Source organism: Amia ocellicauda, chromosome 10 (genome assembly GCF_036373705.1).
Source record: "Amia ocellicauda isolate fAmiCal2 chromosome 10, fAmiCal2.hap1, whole genome shotgun sequence".
Taxonomy (NCBI): Eukaryota; Metazoa; Chordata; class Actinopteri; order Amiiformes; family Amiidae; genus Amia; species Amia ocellicauda.
Window position 1 is genome coordinate 39183135 of NC_089859.1, and position 14863 is coordinate 39197997.

The 14863-nt window shown below is 34.5% G+C and overlaps 1 protein-coding gene across 2 annotated transcripts in view; it reads left to right on the plus strand.

Moving 5' to 3' along the window:
- Nucleotides 1-14863, plus strand: part of znf516 (zinc finger protein 516) — a 79669-nt gene that overhangs the window by 51612 nt on the left and 13194 nt on the right. The window lies entirely within an intron of this gene.

A 14863-nucleotide genomic window follows, 5' to 3' on the forward strand; every position in this document is an offset into this window, starting at 1 on the left:
TATATATGCTTTATGAAATTTCAACTCAGATTGTATGGTTTTCAACCTACAGTAAAATATCTGTATTTGAAGTTAAAACAACATTTGAATATTTAAAAATACTTAAAAAGTTTAAAATGATCTTTTCAATATGTAGCCTTGCTGTATATTTTATTACATTTGTGAAAGTCTACAAATTAAAATGAATCAGCACTTGAAACAAACAGTGTGGTAGGCCGTGAAGCAAGGCATTCTGAAAGTGGCAATAGATCTTCTGAAGGCAGTAAAGTGTCCATAAAAAAAAGCAATCATTGATTGGTCATCATTGTTTCACCTACCATTGCCTTGGTGCGGTGGGTCGCACCCCTACCACCCTGCCTAGTGCTAAAAAGAAAAAAAAATGTAGGTCTATATGATTAAATAAATAGAAAATGTATTATTTGCGATAATAATAGTAATAGTAATAATAGCTAGTAATAATAACAGTGTTGTAGCAAGCATAAGCAATACAAAAATATCTGCATTTTTCCCACAAACTACTACTGCAGCTACTGGATAAACGGTGGAGGCAGTGGTGTTTCCAGACAATGTGAAACGAGGTGGCCAGAGGGGTCCAGTAGATATTATTACCTGATTTCTTAGCAGACACCCTTATCCAGGGTGACTTACAATTGTTACAACATATCACATTATTTGTAAACACCCTTCTTCAGCCTTGAGGGAATAACAGCTTGAGTCTGGTGCCTCAAACCATTAGGCCATTCTGATACAGGGCACAGCATTTGGGGGGGGGCGTGCGTGATGACTAAGTGCACATTACACTAAGCTCTCGTAAACTTTCACAATTAATAATTGTGCTTAATTATTGTATAATTAGAATAATAATAATGGATACAATAATACTTTTCATGTATTTCATTATTATTAATCATAATAAGGTTTCCATTGATCATATGCAGACACTAATGCATTAAAGTTGTTTACTTTCTGTTTGTTAATACTGTATTAAATTGTCATAACGTGTGATTACTCTCCCATTGCTCAGCTGTTTGGAGGCAGGATTTTGAACTAATCATCACAAAGACTTTTTTGTTGCACAGTCATTCAGCAACTGGTATAATTTTAGCAAAGGTGTAGGTATAATTAACATGCTTATTTAATTAAATTTAGCAGCAAATTTCAAATCCCGTTCTGTCTCAACATGTACCGGGATTGTGGGGCCAGGTGGCAGCCCTACAGAGTAGCACATCACAGAGACGTGACTCCCAGCTCGGGAATTCTAAACAAAATAGCTAGTCTCTCGTTTCTTCACTGTAAGTGTATGTTTTTTAGGGCCTTAATCTCACTGAAGCGCTATAATAATAAACAATGAACAGTAATTATCAACTAAAACTCGATAATTATCAAAACCTGTGCCATCACCGACTTACTCTGTGCCATTTATTGAAGTGTTCAATACAACAAGCTTGGAAGACGGCACTATAAATGTGCTACAGGGCTTGATGGATCTGGCTGCCACAGACACTGCTTCATTCCCTTGTATTCTGAACATATTTCATCACAGCACTGTATAGCTTTTGCTAAAAACTACATAAACTACAACTAAACAAGTACAACTAACAATGAAACTAGCATGAGACTTCTGATGCTCACAGGTACATTCATAAGCGTAGGTGTAGGGGGTAGGCGCCCCCCCCCCCCAATTTTGAGGGAATGTTTAATAGTCCCCACCCAATAATGTGTGCCCTGCTCCATAGGTGTATTGGACATGTGTCCCCCCCAAAAACCGAACCTACGCCACTGGGTACATTGGAAACTGTAATCGACATGCGATTGGATAAAAACGTTGCATGATTGCCCTCCCCGGCTTTCAATACACATTGTACAGTAGCAGTACTGCCTTTGTGAACGAAAGCTGAAATGCTGGACTGAGAAGCCAATAATAGAATTGAATAAGAAACTTGATGTACGCACATACGGCATGGTACTGTGAGGGTTTTCACTAGACGTGCATAAGTCATGGTGTTGAAGTGGTTAATAATGCAGAAATACTGTTGTTATGTACCTGGATGCAATCATAGATTATACACCTATTTACCATGGTATCTCTCTCCTGGGTGCATTATTATTATGGTTTGGTAATGGGTTTTCGTTAGTGCTAATATAGCAAAACAGCCTGAGAGACGGCGAGCTTCTCGTTTAGTGACGTCACACATAAATTATCTGCAGCTTCGAGTGTGATGGACTTTTCACAGAGGGGTCAACTTTTTTTATACACTTAGCGTATTAAACCATTTTTTAGGGGAAAACCTGGTCATAGCAAGAAAACAAAAACAAAAAGGAACCCAGGAACAAACATTTTTTATATATATATATATATATATATATATATATATATATATATAAATTTATTTATTTATGTTGGGGCACCAGCTCCCTCAAAAGCTCTCTTATGGAAGCCATTCAGCCTGCTTTTATAACCTTGTTTTAAGGGCCCCTCCCCCACACCAAACCATTTCCCCAAATAAAGGAACAAATAACACCACTTTCAAAATCATACAAGTTATCAACCAAGACACATCATAATGGCTCTTTAAATGCAAATTAAAATGCAAAACTAAACCCACGAACCTTATGTGCTAGAGAAATACAAATACAAATAATGTACTACTGAAACAAAGAAAAAACATCTTGCCCCCACCCCATCTTAGGAACAGTGTGGTAGGGGAACAGCATAAAACCCTTAACATTGCCCTTACAAACCACGGCCGCCCACATCCCCACACAAACAAACCCAAAGGTAAAGTATTTGTTTTCCCCCCTGATCATCTCTGTGTCATGCCTACATTTCATACAGGACATAACATTTAAGTCTATTGTGCTTTGGTTTACAATAGAGTTCACAATAGCACTCAAAACATTACAGGATTCACTGTTGTAATCAAAGGGATGGACCTTGCTCCATCACAAATACCAAATTTTCATGATAGTTAATTATTCAAATAGGCTATCACTTAGTAAATTCAGGTATAATACACAGATGTTTTTGAAGGCAGTGAAAACTATGGGGGTGGAGAAGAATCTGTATGTGTGTATAGCCTACATGTTCACAATTCCTAAGTGGTAACAATGTCAGTATGAATTAAAATATTTTGGGCTTTTATTCCTTGCTGAATGCCTATTATTTTTTATAACATGTGGTGTATAATAAACCCCAACATTTCTAAAGATGGATCTAAAGGATCATGAAACAGATATATATATATATATATATACAGTGAGGGAAAAAAGTATTTGATCCCCTGCTGATTTTGTACATTTGCTCACTGACAAAGAAATGATCAGTCTATAATTTTAATGGTAGGTGTATTTTAACAGTGAGAGACAGAATAACAACAAAAAAATCCAGAAAAACGCATTTCAAAAAAGTCATAAATTGATTTGCATGTTAATGAGGGAAATAAGTATTTGATCCCCTATCAATCAGCAAGATTTCTGGCTCCCAGGTGTCTTTTATACAGGTAACGAGCTGAGATTAGGAGCACTCTCTTAAAGGGAGTGCTCCTAATCTCAGCTCGTTACCTGTATAAAAGACACCTGTCCACAGAAGCAATCAATCAATCAGATTCCAAACTCTCCACCATGGCCAAGACCAAAGAGCTGTCCAAGGATGTCAGGGACAAGATTGTAGACCTACACAAGGCTGGAATGGGCTACAAGACCATCGCCAAGCAGCTTGGTGAGAAGGTGACAACAGTTGGTGCGATTATTCACAAATGGAAGAAACACAAAATAACTGTCAGTCTCCCTCGGTCTGGGGCTCCATGCAAGATCTCACCTATTGGAGTTACAATGATCTTGAGAACGGTGAGGAATCAGCCCAGAACTACACAGGAGGATCTTGTTAATGATCTCAAGGCAGCTGGGACCACAGTCACCAAGAAAACAATTGGTAACACATTATGCCATGAAGGACTGAAATCCTGCAGCGCCCGAAAGGTCCCCCTGCTCAAGAAAGCACATGTTCATTGGCAAACTTCAGACAGGCCTGTACATCTGAATGATTCAGAGAACTGGATGAAAGTGTTGTGGTCAGATGAGACCAAAATCGAGCTCTTTGGCATCAACTCAACTCGCCGTGTTTGGAGGAGGAGGAATGACCCCAAGAACACCATCCCCACCGTCAAACATGGAGGTGGAAACATTATGCTTTGTGGGTGTTTTTCTGCTAAGGGGACAGGACAACTGCACCGCATCAAAGGGACGATGGACGGGGCCATGTACCGTCAAATCTTGGATGAGAACCTCCTTCCCTCAGCCAGGGCATTGAAAATGGGTCGTGGATGGGTATTCCAGCATGACAATGACCCAAAACACACAGCCAAGGCAACAAAGGAGTGGCTCAAGAAGAAGCACATTAAGGTCCTGAAGTGGCCTAGCCAGTCTCCAGACCTTAATCCCATAGAAAATCTGTGGAGGGAGTTGCCAAACGTCAGCCTCGAAACCTTAATGACTTGGAGAGGATCTGCAAAGAGGAGTGGGACAAAATCCCTCCTGAGATGTGTGCAAACCTGGTGGCCAACTACAAGAAACGTCTGACCTCTGTGATTGCCAACAAGGGTTTTGCCACCAAGTACTAAGTCGAAGGGGTCAAATACTTATTTCCCTCATTAACATGCAAATCAATTTATAACTTTTTTGAAATGCGTTTTTCTGGATTTTTTTGTTGTTATTCTGTCTCTCACTGTTAAAATACACCTACCATTAAAATTATAGACTGATAATTTATTTGTCAGTGGGCAAATGTACAAAATCAGCAGGGGATCAAATACTTTTTTCCCTCACTGTATATATATATATATTAAAATTTAATGTAGAGATTATGATGTCTTCTTTGTAGTTTTGGTTTTGTCGGCTTTCATGGCTTGCTGTTGGTTTTATTATAGATTTTGTTTGTTTGAATCTTTAGTATTAGTACATTTTTAGCACAATTTCATTTAAAAAAAAAACTGAAAAGAGATGCAGCTCAGTCAGTGAAGGGGAGTCGGGCTCAGTCAGCCTGCCCAGCACCCCAGGCTCAGACTCACATCCTTAGTCCTGAAAAGTTTTTATACTAATGTCCATATTTTTTAATAGAGAAAACAATTCTCCACACATACACCCATACTCAGTGCTATATTTATCCTTTGATCAGCATCGTTTGTGTAGATTACATCTTCCATTACTTTACTATTTTATTTCCTTTCCATCATCTAGTGAAAGAAATGTGCAATGTGGAGTATCTAGTAATATTCACTTTATTCTTTTCTCCTTTGCTTAATTTCTGATGTACATACATACTTTTAGAGTATATATTACCTTTCTGCAAATGAAACTTATTTTTTTTAATCGTATATTATTATGTAGCTTATATATCATCATCAGCAGCCTTTATTGATCCACTGCTGGATGAATGCCTCCCCAAGATGTTTCCACCAGCAAATCTTATTTCTTCTCCTGTCTTTTTTTGTATCTCTCTTTATCTCCATTCTATAGCTTATTTTGACCATCTTTGGTCTTTTCATCTTTCAATGTGTCCCACCCATTGCCATTTTAAAATAACATTTTCACTCTTTCAATTATGTCACATAGTTTAGTTTGATCTCGGATCCATTTATTTGTTTTTTATTTTGTATTATATATATGTTTTATTTGTGTTTGCAATAGTGCAAACAACGCAAATAGATTATGTATGTATGAAGTATGTCAAACATTGCCTGTTATTATGAAACAGTTAATCACAATTTTTTTTCAAGTTTAGGTCTTACATTGTTTTATTGACTTTGTGTTTCTAAGTTTGTATTTTTTTACAGACCTTGTTATTTTTATACCAGCACTTCTGTTCTTTAAAATGTAAAATATGGATTTCAAATTTTGAGTATAATAAAATTATATGTATAAACTGTTTTACATTCTAAAATAGAACATGTCAATAATTGTGCTATAGCCCTAGTTTAAACACAAAGATATACAACTGCCCTGGGTAACTGTAGGATTTAATAAAAGCCTGTTTTAAGAATTAAGAATATTCCATCTAAATCAAAAGGTCTGTATGTAATTTGTAACATATGTATGTGAATATGCAAATTGAGGTTGAATTGTCGCTGATGCTGAAAAGTATGTGATGAAAATACAAGGTCAATTACAAATACTGGAGTAAAAGACAAATTACGAAAGCACTGGAATACTTGTATATTCAAATTCATTAGAAGGGAGATAATTAGTTAGTTAGTTAGTTAGTTAAATAAGATCAGTAAAAAAGTATTAAAAAACAACTAGATGTGTGGCACAAGCCACAGCTGTACACAGTTTAATTTTAACAAGTTGTCACATGTCAACTATGGATTCCATGATGTGTTTGTCTCGAGTATTGTTCTCCGTGCATGTAAACCACGTTTTCTGGGATTTTCCTGCAAAAACAGCATTAATGCTGTCTGAATAGCTAATTAACGTATTAACTCACTCCTTTCCCCTTAATTTGCATCATCCCGAGTGCAATAAACTAAGACCATGTAAACCCAGAGAGGGATAGGGTCATTTAATCATGCATATTGTCTCGACTAAAACACACATGTAAACTCCGCCTTTGATAGCAGCAGGGACATTACTGGTCACGTACAGTCTGACCAAATCATTAAAAGTTTATTTGTTTTTCTAGCTCGCACTGATGCAACCAGTAAAACATTTTACTTGCAAAACCAAGTCAAAATGTCGCAAAAGGGACAGTCTGGAGCCCTGTGTTTTGCAGTTTCTGTATAATTTTTAACATTTAGCAACAATATATCAGAGCCATAAAGTGAGCACTGGTAGAATGCATTGATCAAATACTTTTCTCTTCAGGCAAACATTTAGATTTCCTTACTGTGCTGTTTCTTCTAAACTCTTGATTTATTTAATAAGAATTCCATTTGCACTGATTTGTTGTGCAAGGTGTGTGTGTGTGTGTGTGTGTGTGTGTGTGTGTGTGTGTGTGTGTGTGTATATATATATATATATATATATATATATATATATATAGAGTCATATGTTGAAAATAAGTCTCAATTATAATTCTTGATAAACATTCTCAGTATGTGATCTTGTTTGCTTGTTATTATTAGTGTAAGCACACTTTTTGCACATTAAAATGTTGTTTTGCTCTTTCCCAATTTCCTCTTTCCAAGCCATTGCATTTGAATTAAATACTAATCATCTCTGAATCAACAAGGACATTTTGTTTCGTAAGACATATTAACTTGTGTTTATATGACAGCATATCTCACAGAATTTGGAAAACTGTCAAAATAAATGAAAAGGTGTATAAGTATAACTAGAGTTTCCATGCTATGTGTTTACATGACATTTTATGTCAGAAGACTATTAAGACAATGAAAGTTACATGGAGCTTTCAAAATTGTTTTTTTGGTAGAATGACTGACAGCTTTATTTGTAAATGACTAGTCTTTTTCTTTTTCATTCACACGTCTATAGCAGTTTATCAAAGCTGTGACACTGAATCCAAAATATGTGACACACAAGTATTAAGGAAAACATTGTACTAAAAATACACTTGCTGGTAGAGATTCATATGCCTAGCTTAATTGAAGAACTCAGAAAGCAGCAGTGTTGTTTTGATGCAGCTTCTGACATGTTGGTAAAAATTGCAGAGCCAGAAAAAGCAATAGATATATTATTATCAAAGTTGTGCTACACAGTACAAGGGAAATTTTTGTAATACTAGCAATTTTGCTGGCTAAATAGGTGGAATTGTCATTATATATGTAATATTTAGACAGGGCTGGAAACCCATAATAAAACTAATTAGTTTCAATCGCTTATGTAATGCAAAGGAGAAATCAAAGTAAATGACAATATTGACATTCAAGGTGAATGGGTAAATCTAATGTTTTCCCTAATGTGCCACAGTTTCAATTCATGGGTTTGTTTAAATTGTGATGCATAGCAAGTCATTAAGCTCAATTTGTGAGAAGTCAAAGACATTATCTATTAAAATACTATCTGAATACCCAGTACTAGTTCCCTTATATTGACAGATTAAAATCTACATTTGGTTATTCATTGACTATCTTGTGTAAATGCTTAGACAGTGATTGGCTTTAGAATGGTGGATGTAGGAGCCACCTAGTGGTGAAATGTAATGCCATTAATTTAAGATATAAGAAATACACAGGCAAGATTATTTGAAATCAGCTAGCCATAATACTGCCATACATTGTCACTCATAACCCTGATGATCATATTTCACACTGTAGCAGAAATGTCTATGCATTTTAAAGAAGGTTATTTATTTATTTGTATTAGAAAAAACATTGCCATATGAAAAACTAAAATGGATCAACTACCAGACCTTTGATAGTAGCTGCTTTCTTTGGATATTCTTGTCAATTACAGCCTCATATATTATTTTGAATTACATCAATAGTCCAATGTATGCCACCAGTTCCAAAAGCATATAGCCTATATATAATACAATCTTTCATCAGGAATCTTTTAATAACTTCTTAGAATTTAAATTAAAGGAAGCAGATATCACTTGTAAAATGTATTGTGTGACTGTTGGTTTTAGCTTATACTGAGAAAAAGACACAATTCCCCAGATAGGCATATGTTAAGTGGCAGGAAGAGAGCAGACTTGCCCCTGCTGTACTTTGAATCTTATTTCCACATTTCCTGTCTCAGGAAGCCACCTCCTTTTTTAACTATTCAAATCCTTTTGCCTCATGTCAAGAATTTCTTCAGAATTATTTCTTCAAAGGACTTGAAGGGACATGATAGACATGATAATCGAGAAGTACAGAGAAATATGCTTTGATGACTCAGCTTGACATGAAAACTGTAAGTGATGTTGTTTTGAAGCATTCACAGAGCAGTGTAAACTTCCCTTACCATCATACAACCCTAACATGGACAGGATGTGTTTATGTGCTGGCAGCAAATCCCACTTTCTAAAAACAAGAGATTGATTATCCATTTTCCCATGAAAGTGATATTTATTGTGTACTTGAGGGATGCACTGTACAGATTTTCTATTGCTCTATTTTGTGTGTATCCATCAAGCTCAGAAACAGCAGGATACTTGTTTTAGTTTCTGTGTTTTATTAAGTAAAACATCAAATAAGAAAGTAAACAGTATAGTGGTATGTGCTTGATATTAATAAAGTTATAATTACTTCCTAATCCTACTTCTATCCTAAAATAAGTGTGTTCAAGTTTTTCAGAGGGATTACAATAACAACAATAATAGTTTTAATTATTTAGTAAACATTCGTTTTTTGTTTCAGAATATTGAGCCTTAAAAAGGCTATATAATATATAATTATATAATAGCAGGGAGCTTAAGAATAACATATTATTGTAACTATTTAATCAGATTATAAACTGAATTTCTATAGATTCTTCTTACACCTGTAAAGCATTCTGATCTTCTGTTATTACTGTAATGTGTGGATTTTTTTATTTTATTTTTTTGTTTTGGTGATGTTCTTACCTTTGTAATAGGTTATGTAGTATATTGTGTGTTAATGTTTTCAATAATGAACAGGATAAGGACATCTGCTAAATTACATTAAATACTAACACTACTATTAATAATAACAACTTATTTGCTTTTCGTCTCCATGACACAAAATAATGAACAAATGTTTGTTGATATAAGAAATACATACTCTTAGGGGGAATATGAAACATTTTATGGTAGTATAGCTTACCTTAGACCTTGCCTTACCTTTTTAATATACCACTGTTCATAATTAAAGCATCATTATATATTTTTGTAGGGTTTATTAGCAGAAGCTGAAAATGTTTCGGTGATATAACATTTTTAAAAGTACCCCCACATTGTTTAAATGTGCTTCAGTTCTGTCTTAGTAGTACGATTGTGTGGATATACCAGGGGACTGCTCCTGACAACTGTTTGTTTGATAGCTATTTCCTAAAACCCACTGATGATTGACTGGCCAGTGTCATTCAGTCAAATTCAGCATTTTGTTAGCACAGGGTCATAAATGCAGTGGATTGCAAGTTGTGTTTGTTTTTCACACTACATTAATAAAATGTGGGCCCTGTATATTTAATATTGTATTTATACTCAATGGATGTGTTACAACAGCACACATGTGTGAAACCACATCCACAAATAGGCTTAAACAAGCACTTAGAAAAGGGTTAAACTAACATTCTATACACACCCAAGTTTGTAACTAATAAAATGGAGCTGAAATTTATGTCACAGTATAATTATGAGACATTGTCTCAGTGCATAATGTGATAGCTAAAAGGGCTTGTTGTTCTGCAGACAGAGATGGGTTTGTAGAATGGAATTCTAAAACTGCTGAGGCCTTGGTATATTTAGTATTGATAACAGATAATAAGTACATTTAAACACTCAAATTGTGCTTTTATGTAGGCTTCACAAGAAATTTTAATTGTATGTTTTCAGCATTAAGGAGGAACTATGTCTTTGTAATTGAAACAACAATGACATACATCTTGCTCTGTCTGCTGAAGTCTAAATAAGCTCAGCGTTTGCATCTAAATCCAGAGCAGATGATGCTCGAGAGCTCTGCTTTTCAGGTTTGATATTAAAGGATTTGTTATTTATAGAGAGCTTTCCAATTGAGCCACGTAGAGGGCAAAAGATAAAGTTAGAAATCCATTTACGTCTTTTGACTGCTGTTTAAGTAGGTTCAGCATTACAAATCATGAAAAAGTGACATAGTAAATTACCAGTAGGAAGAAAGTCTGACATTCTGTGGTTGGGTATTTTCTTCCTTTGGTATTTGTAGACATTTAAGATGATTGGACAAAAATAATCTTCTTTACTATATAGTCGACATGTTAAGCCTTTTTTATTACCTTGACAGGAGAAAATGATGTGTGAGTGTCTGATGAAAGCTGAAATATACAGCCAAAATGTAGAAATTGGGAAGAAAATAAATGCTGGAGGCAAATTACTTTAATATAGTGTATGAATTGATTAGTTACCAAATTTTTTACACTGTAAAATATTGTCATTATAAAGATTAAATACTTTTTTAAATTATTTAAAAATATTAACATAGTTAGTAGGCCTATTTAGTAAAAAAATATAGTAAAATAATGTATTCTCTGCCAAATATATAAAATAAAACAAAAACGGCAATTATTATTTTAAGAAACTGATATATCAGCTAGAAAACAGACACTGATCTAACCATGAATACTTAATTATAGATCTGAGCATCTTACATTTACTATACCTTGAATAGTTAAGTATGTTACAGCTTAGGTAATGTACCTCTCATCATGGTGAAGAGATGTATTGTTAATTTTTGTGGTCATTCCAAATTCCCTAAAGATCCTATTTTATGACACCACATGACTAGTTTGTGAATGTCAACAGTGATGACAAAATGATTCCCCAACAAAAATCACAGACTGTCATTTGTGCATTATACTCTGCACCAAAATGTATTTGTGGGTTCTGTGTTCGATAAGGATGTGTTCATTTCTCGTTTCTGTCTTGGTAAAGAAAAAGTAATGTAGTGTAATTGTGGTTAATAATAGTACAGTACAGGTGCTCCCCGGGTTTTATAACACATGACTTACGTAAATTCATCCCATAGGCTCTATTATGAAAATTTCAGAGTTACATACATTAAGGGCAAATAGTGCAGGATGTCACTTGCACAGAGGAATCTGGACCAGCATGCATACTGCAGTAACTAGCATCAGCCTGGCAACCATTTTACACTCAGTTTCGCTCTGTTCTCTCGCATGTGTGGCATCATCTGCATATCATCTCAGGCTTTATTTAATTATTGTGATATGTGCCATTGCAGTCATGTCAGGGAAGCAAAGTATATATGAAAGTGTATATGGTAATTGGTGTTGATTAATATAATAAAGTAATCAAACCATTTTTGACTTAACAAAATGTCTTAATTTATAACTATCATGGATGGTTATTCTATAAATAAATCAATTGTTCAAGAAATGGATACAAAAAGATTGTTATTGACTTACACAAAAAACTAGTTACGTAGAGTTGTCTGCATGTCACTTCACGCACATCACACGAAACAAATATTAAGGGTACAAGGAGCAGGGAATGTCACAATGCATTTAGGTAGAGCCAGACCCAATCCAAACATGGACCCACCCGCCATTCATTATTTTAAAACAAAGTTATCCATTGTCGTTTGCATTAATTAGAAGGGAAAGTCCTCCAGTTGGCTTAATATTTTGTTTATAACTGCACTGTTTAAAATGTTTTGTATATCATATAATGCACAATGTATCTTATGCTTGTGAGGTGTATGAGTGTTCAGACTACTAATAGCATTAGGCTATCTTCTCTGCTCTATGGGAAATTATGAACCTTGTAGATCACCTAAGATATGTCTGAATGTAACATTCTTGCTGTATGTACATGTTATTTCCCATTATTTAAATGTAAATAAAATACCAACATTATAAACACAGTTCCACAACATTTAGCGTGTTCATGTAATATCCCAATATTTGCACAGTATTCTATAACTGCTAAACACCAACATTTCCCAAAAACTGGCCTTACAAGTAAGTCAGTTTAAAAGGTCACACCAGTTAGAGTATCAACGTAACCCCACATTTTGCTTAAATCCTGGTGCTCCTTTACTATTCCCTTTGGGAATAAGTACAATGCTGTATCCCCAATTTAAACAAAATGTAGGCATTCAGGACAGAAAAGATTGTTATCCATTACACAAACCACAACAGGGGTATAGAACAACCCATGTAGAAACTGTTGAATGAGTTTTTAGGATCAATCAGTAGACCAGATGAGCTGGTTTGCTTCTTCTGGTTTGCATCCTCTCTCATCTTTTTCTGCACAACGCTCTGACCAAATGACACTTCACATCACTGACTGTGGCTGTCAGGTAACCTCCAGTTTACAACATTGTGTTGTGAATATGAATCAACATATACAGTCTATATAAATGCATAGCATGCAATACTATAAAGCAACAATTTGTCCATAGTTTATAATGGACAATAGACAATAAAAAATACGTAATGAAAATGTAAACTTAAACTTTTTTTTTTAAGGTATTTTATTCCTATTCATCCTCCACAAAAATCGGTACGGTATTGAAAAGCTGCTTATGAACCAGGGATATGAAGACAGGAAGAAGTGATGGGAGGGTGCTCTGCAGCTCCCTGATATGCAGATCAACCCTAGTATTAACTGCTATAGATTTACAAAAGGCACCCAAATTAAAAACAGATGGCTGTCTCCCCACTTTATTGAAAAAGCGAGTAGTTCCCCATCTGTTACAGTAAGCAAACAAAACAACATGAAAAAACATACAGTGCATAGACTTAGTATGTAAATAACTATATTCCTGAAGGATTTATCTAAGTGCAGAGAGTCTTGTTCCCAGGCCCTGGTATACAATTTAATGTGAATGTTACGCATTCCTGTGGTACTCTTTAGCAGCTGTTGCTCGCTTTCATAAGTAAATTGTAATATAGTGCCACCTTGTGGTGTAATTCAAATACATTTCTGTGTTCTAAACGAAATTTAATTATAACAAGAAACAAACAAAAACCCAGCTTAGTGTGCCCAGGAAGCTACTGATGGTATAGATAGTATATAATAACAGCTTCTTAAATCGCTTGTGGCAACCATAAAAGGGAAGTAAACTCAGTTATTGTGAGTTATAACTGTGCATATGTAGATATAAGGATTAAATTGGAGTTATGCTTTGATACTGATGGGGAATGAATATACCCTTAAACTAAATATGTATTAATATTATTTACAGCTTAAGAATTCTGGATTATTTAACCCTTTATATTTAAGTATTAATTTAGCATTAAATATGTTTTTTAAGGCTGTTTACATGCTGGTAAAATAAATACATAAACTATAGTAGTAGAAGCGTAGTAGTAGTTATTTTAAAGTGATACAGTTGAATTACGATTTTACAGTGTTTTAGTAAATACTGGGCCAAATTAAATCAAAACTTTGACCCACCAGCTAATAGCAAACTACAAACCTGTACAACATAGCGGTTACATTTCTGATTAGAAGAAAATGTAATCTTAATAAAAATGCAGCCGCAACTGAGTACAGTTCTGTAGTTTGCTATTAGTGCGTCAAAGATTTGATTTAATCCCGTTGACTGTATTAATTTTATAATTGCTTCTTTGGACCTTTGTGTTTTTGATATTATTACAGAAGAAAGGTGTATTATTGAAAATCTAGCTTAATGTATCAAACATTCAGCTACTCTGAGTTTTTTTTTCAATGCAGTGCTTAAATAGCAATTGTGATAATATTTTAATTTGGAATCTCATTAATACATAGAATAGACACACACATACACTCTAATTTTATTATTATTTTGACTGCTTCAAGTAAATATGTTTTTAATTAACTATGTTTTTAAGAAACAAAAGAGAGGGTTGGTGTAAAACTGTCATCTGCTGACCCTGTATTAATCATGTTTTTGGTTGCAGTTTTGAAAGTGAATCGATTTTGGTAATTTATTTAAATGTGTTTTTTTTCTGCATAAAAAAATCTCCCCACGTCCCTTTTTACTTTTATAAATTAATAAGGAAAAAGGTACAGAAGAATCTAGACTTAAGCATAATGTGCAACTAATTATGAAACACAGACAGCAGTTGTAACCAGCCGATATAGGCTGTTCAGTGCACTTAGGTTTTAAGAAAGTGTGCAGATTAATCATCTTTAAAGTCAGACAGTGGTCCCCCAAAACAGAAATATGTGAATAATATGAATAAAAGAACTAGAATGTCCTTGGGCTCTCTTCAAATGTTTTTGTTTTGAGAAATATTTTTAAATATATTAAGTAACAAT